The sequence below is a fragment of the Canis lupus genome, chromosome 30 (assembly GCF_048164855.1).
Source record: "Canis lupus baileyi chromosome 30, mCanLup2.hap1, whole genome shotgun sequence".
In the NCBI taxonomy this organism is placed as follows: Eukaryota; Metazoa; Chordata; class Mammalia; order Carnivora; family Canidae; genus Canis; species Canis lupus.
Window position 1 is genome coordinate 34,818,072 of NC_132867.1, and position 6,000 is coordinate 34,824,071.

General features: G+C 42.8%; 1 long non-coding RNA gene across 3 annotated transcripts in view; it reads left to right on the plus strand.

The window, feature by feature from the left end:
* The window catches only part of LOC140621640 (uncharacterized), a 29,047-nt gene extending 23,773 nt beyond the window's left edge, over positions 1–5,274 (plus strand). The window contains exons 3-5 of one of the 3 annotated variants that reach the window (XR_012021393.1): positions 770–1,352; positions 1,474–1,594; positions 2,397–5,274. This is a non-coding gene — a long non-coding RNA (uncharacterized lncRNA). The remainder of the gene's footprint in view (positions 1–769; positions 1,353–1,473; positions 1,595–2,396) is intronic. The other 2 variants (XR_012021391.1, XR_012021392.1) reach the window with 2 other exon arrangements.
* Positions 5,275–6,000: the final 726 nt, after the last annotated feature.

A 6,000-nucleotide genomic window follows, 5' to 3' on the forward strand; every position in this document is an offset into this window, starting at 1 on the left:
AGGCTCACTACCAAGGGGCATTTCTACCAAGCTCTGCTCTAAATTTGCCTATTCCGGGTATTTCATATAACTGGAACCCTACAATAACTATCTTTTTGTGGCTGGCTTGTTTCACTGACCACAATGGTTTTGAAGTTTTTCCACATTGGAGTGGATTATTGCTCCATTCTAATAATGACCCATGTCTGGATATACCACATTTATCTATTCATTTATTTATTTTTATTTCTTTAATTTGTAGAGATGATCATTTATGTTTGGTCCTATTGCTGTAAGATCCAGAAGAGAATCCATGATCCCTCTAGCCTCATTCCAAAAGTATCTATTCATTTATTGATAACAATAAGGTTGCTTCCACTTTTTGTATATTGTGATTAATGCTACTATGAATGTTGGTGTACAGCATCTCTTTGAGTCCTTGTTTTCAATTCTTTGAGGATAGATCTCTGGAAGTGCAATTGCTGGGTCTTGTGGTAAAATGGGTTGAATTGTGTCCCCTGGAAAAGATAATGTTCAAGACTTAACCCCTGGTATCTCAAAATGGAATCTTACTTGGAAATAGGGTTTTTTACAGAAATAAGTTTAAATGAGATCATTAGGATGGGTCTTAATCTAACATGACTATGTCCTTATTAAAAAAAAAAAATTAGGGCAGCCCATGTGGCTCAGCGGTTTAACACCGCCTTCAGCCCGGGGCATGATCCTGGAGACTTGGGATCGAGTAAAAAATTAAAAAAAAATTAAAACAGGGTAATTTGGTCATGCACAGAAAGAAGATATGAGGATGCAAGGACAATGCCATCCATAAGCCAAGGAATGCCAGAGGTCTCCAGAAGCCAGAAGGCATGGAACAGATTCTTCCTCACAGCTCTCAGGAAAACCAACCCTGCCGACACCTCGGTCTTGGACTTTCAGCCTCTAGAACCAAGAGACAATAAGTATTTGTTGTCTAAGCCCCACCATTCTGCGGTACTTTGTATGGCAGACCTAAGAAATGAATACAGATAGTGATTCTGTGTTTAGCTTTTGAGAAGCTTACCAAGCTCTTTTTCTTCAGAGCCTGTACTATCTTACCTTCTTACCCACAACGTGTGTGGGGTTCCAATTTCTCCATGTCTTTACCAACACTTGTTTCCCTTTTTAAACATATTTTAGCCATCCCACTAGGTGTGGGGTGTTATCTCACTGTAATCTTGATTTGCATTTCCCAATGATTAATGGTGCTGAGCATCTTTTCATGCGCTTATGGGCCATCTGTATACCTTGCATTTTTAAATCCTCTGACTGGCTCTCTGAAGCTACAGCCTGAAGGCAGCAGTCTTTCCTCCTCAGGTGGTCTCCACCAACCTCAGGTAGTCTCCGCCAACCTCTTTCTCTGTCATTCTCCCTCACTACTCCATGTTTATTTTCTTCACAGCATTGATCAGTTTATGATTATAAATTCATTCGTATGCTTTTGTCTGCTTTCCCTAGACTGTAAGCATTTCCCTTTTATTTGGAGGAAGAAGAAAAAAAGGACCAACATGTTGCACGATGCCTGGCAAAAGCTAGATACCAAGCACGCAACTGTTGAATGAGTGAATTATCCATTAAGGTAAGACAGGCGCTGTTGTGTGACTGTACAAATGGCAGCCGGGAAAGGGTAAAACTTGGCTGAAGATCCACATTCTGTGAAGAGTGAGCTCTGCAAGCTGGAAAACATCAAACCCACAAGGAGCACTTGCCTCTCACTCTATTTTAGAGCCAGAGAGTTTGTTGGAATCATTGTAAATCATTGTTAAACACTGGTCATTTCTCCCTAAAAGCAATTGTTGAAAATAGCTTCTTTATAGTAGCCTCTCACTCATCCACCCGCCACCATCAACCTACCCACATCCCATCCCACATCCATCCATCTGAGCACCATCTACCTGCCCTATAACCACCGTGCATTCACCTATTCATCTACCTCTCCTCTTCCACTCACCACCAACCCATCTGCCCACCCTTCAGCCACCATGCACCCCTCCATCCCCCTTACACACCCATCCCTGGTGCTTGGGCATGGTCTTATGGCCCCTACTGGTTCCCACTATCACCCGTGCAGTTTGCTTAGTGTGGTTCCCATTTGAAGAATTCTTTTTTTTTTCCACTTGAAGAATTCTAAGGTGAAGATTATGTGTATCTCAAACAGGTTTCTGAGGCTTCCTTCCAGATCTCACTGATTCGGGGATGCTGGAAGGCCCAGGTCCCGGTGCAGATTTGGTTATTCCAAAGATCTGCCTGAGGCTCTGTCTGGATCCAGTGATTCTGTGCTTGAAAATCTTTCATCCATGGAGAGAGATGCAGGGTATCTTAAAGGGCCCCTGGAGCTGCTTCCTGCACCACATCCCCTTCTGCTTTTTTTCTCTTTGCAGCCCCCCTGGCCCCCACCCCTTGCACCGGGATGGAAGGTTGAGACCCGGCTGGGACTTCAGAGCTGCTGTCGTCGGACTCTCATTATGGAAGAGGAAACTGAAGCCCTAGCATCTTAATGTTCATCTGATCCAGGGGCTACTGTTCCCAGAGTCCAGCCTGAGACTCGGAACCCTGCCAGGCAGACAGGACATGACTCTGCTGCCTGCGGGCTTTCCGCTTCCCTTCTACCACACTCAAACTAGAGAGAGTACCATGCATCCATGTCCTGCAGTTGGGAGCAAACAGGGCTATTGTCTTTGTGTCTTAAACAAGGACAGAGACATCTGTTGAACAAATCACACCAATGTCATCTACGGTTTTAACTTGAGCTGGCTTATGCTATCCATGGGTAGCCCCTTTTGGAAGTGTCCACATCAAGTGGAAACCAAAGCTCTGGTTCAGGGGAGAGAGATTTCTAAGAATTAGCCAGGTGGTTTAAGGGCCTGACAAGTCCCAGTAAGAGAGAGTGAAATATAACCGTGGGCTCTCCCCGCCTGCAGCTCTCAGCGTATCACTAACACCTTCTAGGCTGTCCTGCTGAGACTGTGTCTGCATCAAAGCATCCTGCACAATGTTATTCCTCTTGCCAGACAAACTTGAGCTGTTTTCCAAACTCAAAATCACACCTCAGAAGAGATTGCTTTATCAATTCCCTGGCAAGTACATTTCCCGCTCTGCCGCCAACATGTCCCCTATATCCTGCTATGGATTTAGCCCTTTGCAGACTTTTTTAGTCTATTTAGAAAAAAAAATGTACCTTGGAGATAAAAAGTAGGTTAAAGAGAGGAAATGACCATGGAAATGCAAAAAACCAAAAGGCAGTGACCGGCATGTTAAAAGTCAATAAAATGCCATTTGAAAGGTTCTTTTTCATACTCACTTGTAACAAGTCCAAGGGATTAACTGAGACCCCCACCTCCCCCGGCAGTGTTAATACTCAGTGGAAAGAGTGTTTTTACAAGTGGGCTCCATTTGTAATGACATTCTGAAACATGAAACCCTGCAGCTAATTTCACTGTTACCTGGACGTGCATATTTATGAGCTCCAGAACCAGGTTTCTCCCGCATGTGTCTGTTATTGCCTCCCCATTTTCCATCTTGGGGATCAGAGGTGGTGTCAACTGTTGGACAGTCGGGACAGCTCTTAGATTTATGAATTTTCTTTTTTCCTTAAAAAAAATCACTGCAGCAGACCAGCATTCAGGAAGGTGAAGGAAACAGGAGAGGATCCCATGGTTTGTGGAGCTTTGGGGACATCGATAAGTCTGTTTGTAGCTAATTTCCAATTTAGGAGGAGCCAGAAGCCAGACTTGGAATGCAGTAATATGATGACAGCTAATATCAGTCTTTTGGACAAACGATAATTGGTCAAGTGAACTTCAAAGTGTGGGTTTAAAAAAGACACCCCACTATATATAACAAAGTGAATAGCAGACAGTTGGAAGATTGAAACATAAAAATCGGCTACGTTATATATGCTGCCTCATGGTGACAAGGTGGCTGCACACCTTCAGCATCACATCTGTATTTCAGGCACTGATAAAAAGCTGCTAAAATGACTTCCTAGAAGCCTTCGAAACTGCTGCTTATATTTGATTGGTCCAAATCTGGGTGTGAGGGATGCTAGGAAATAGAAATGTCTTTATCTGAGTACTACTCCCAAACAAAACTGGAGTTCTCTGTTAGTAAGAACAAATGGTAGAAAGGATAACAGGTCCACAACTAGTAGCATCTTCCCAGTGTCTTACTAATTGTTTAAGAAGATAGAAACAAGAATAACATGTAAGTTCTAGGACTGAGAGACTAAGAGGATAAAGACATCATTCCCCCCACCCCAAGCCCAGCACTTCTGGGGGGTAAATCCCTTCTCTTTCTACCATGTTGTTTGAGACACCTAGGAGACTTCTGCATAGAGAAATTGAGGAGGCAGTGGATTGTGCATACCTGGAACTCCAGGGAGATTCAGATTTGAGAGAGGGCGGCATATGAACGAAATTTTGAAATCATGGACTGGATGAAATCACCTGGCAAGGAAGAGAAGAAAGTCAAGGAAAGATTTGGGTCTGGGAGGGAAGAAGAGCAAGGAGGCTGCACTAGGGCAAGCTGTGCGTGGGGAGGGACAAGGTGACCTGGTGTCTGCAGGCCTAGGAAAGAGGGCTCCGGGAGGGAGTGATCCACCATGGGACACGACTGCTGGGACAGTTAGAGGAAGACAGAAAACTGACCAATGGTTTTGGCAAAGTGGAAGCCATGTGGGACCCTGAGAAAAACTTTTAATGGCTGCCTGGTGGATTTAGCGTGCTTTACTTACCCATTCCCCTAACCACATATGCTTGGGTCATCCTTTTTCTTCCTTTTTCTGTTTTGCTGATGACAACAATGCTACAATGGGTATCTTGTGCTATGTTCTGCTCACATGTGATAGTATTTTTTTTTTATAAGGCCTAGAAATTACGGAGCCAAAAGGCACGCATGAGTTAAATTATAGTCCATATTGTCAAAGGTCTACTAAATGGTCCTGAGTCAAACTCCTGCCAACCATGTATGTGCCAGTTTAACACAAAGGTAAATCTTTCGTAAGCTGATGAAACATACTTGCTTTCATTTGAATTTCATTGATTACTTCTTTTATTGATCATGTGTATTCATATCTTCCCCCTCATTTTTCTTTTCACCTCTTTGTTCTTGTTGACTTATCAGAGCTCCTTTACATATGTAATTTTTTCCAGTTTATGGTTTTCCTTGATTTTTGAAGTGTTTTTTTTCCTTATCTAATAAATGCAGAATTCAAAGTTGACTACATTTTTTGCTTTTCTGCTTAGAAAGGCCTTGGTTGCCTCAAGATTATAAAAAGACTCCTTTCCCTCTAGGTTTTATAGTTGCCTTTCTTTTTTTTTTTAAGGAGGGAATCTTTCATCTATATAAGACTTATTTTGGTAATTAGAAGTGAGGGTGAAAGCCAAGCTTATTTTCCAAATGGTTGCCCAGCTGCTTTAGTATCATTGCTTAAGTAATTTATCTTTCCCCAATTAATGTGAAACCAGTTGTATTAACACATTTCCATATATTGTTCTTTTTCTATATTCTCTCTTGTTCCATGAACCATCTGTGAATTTGTCTACTGCTGGGCCAGTACCATACTGTTTTAATTGCTATGGCGTTCTACATTAAGATGTGTTTCTGTGGCCAGTGATGGAAAAATCCATCTTAAACTGGTTTGCATGACTGGGAAATATGTCGATTCAAGGAACTGAAAAAGACAAAGGAGTGCTAGCAGTCTCCAAGATGCTTTTTTCCCCCCTCATCAGTGGACTTTGTTCTCAGTTTGGCCAGTCACACCAGGCTCATGTCTTCTCACGTCCAAGTTCACCACACCCCTCTCTGGCTGCAGCATAAGCCCCCTTGCCTCCTGTTGGCATTGACTTGGTCATGTTCCTATCTCTGAGAAAGTATGAGTCCATGCAAGGGTGGAATCAACTTCACTCAAAAGACTTGGGCTGAGATAAGGGAACCTGGTTGCATAAAAATAAAGTGGTCAGTGTCACCAGAAGAGAAGGATAAGAG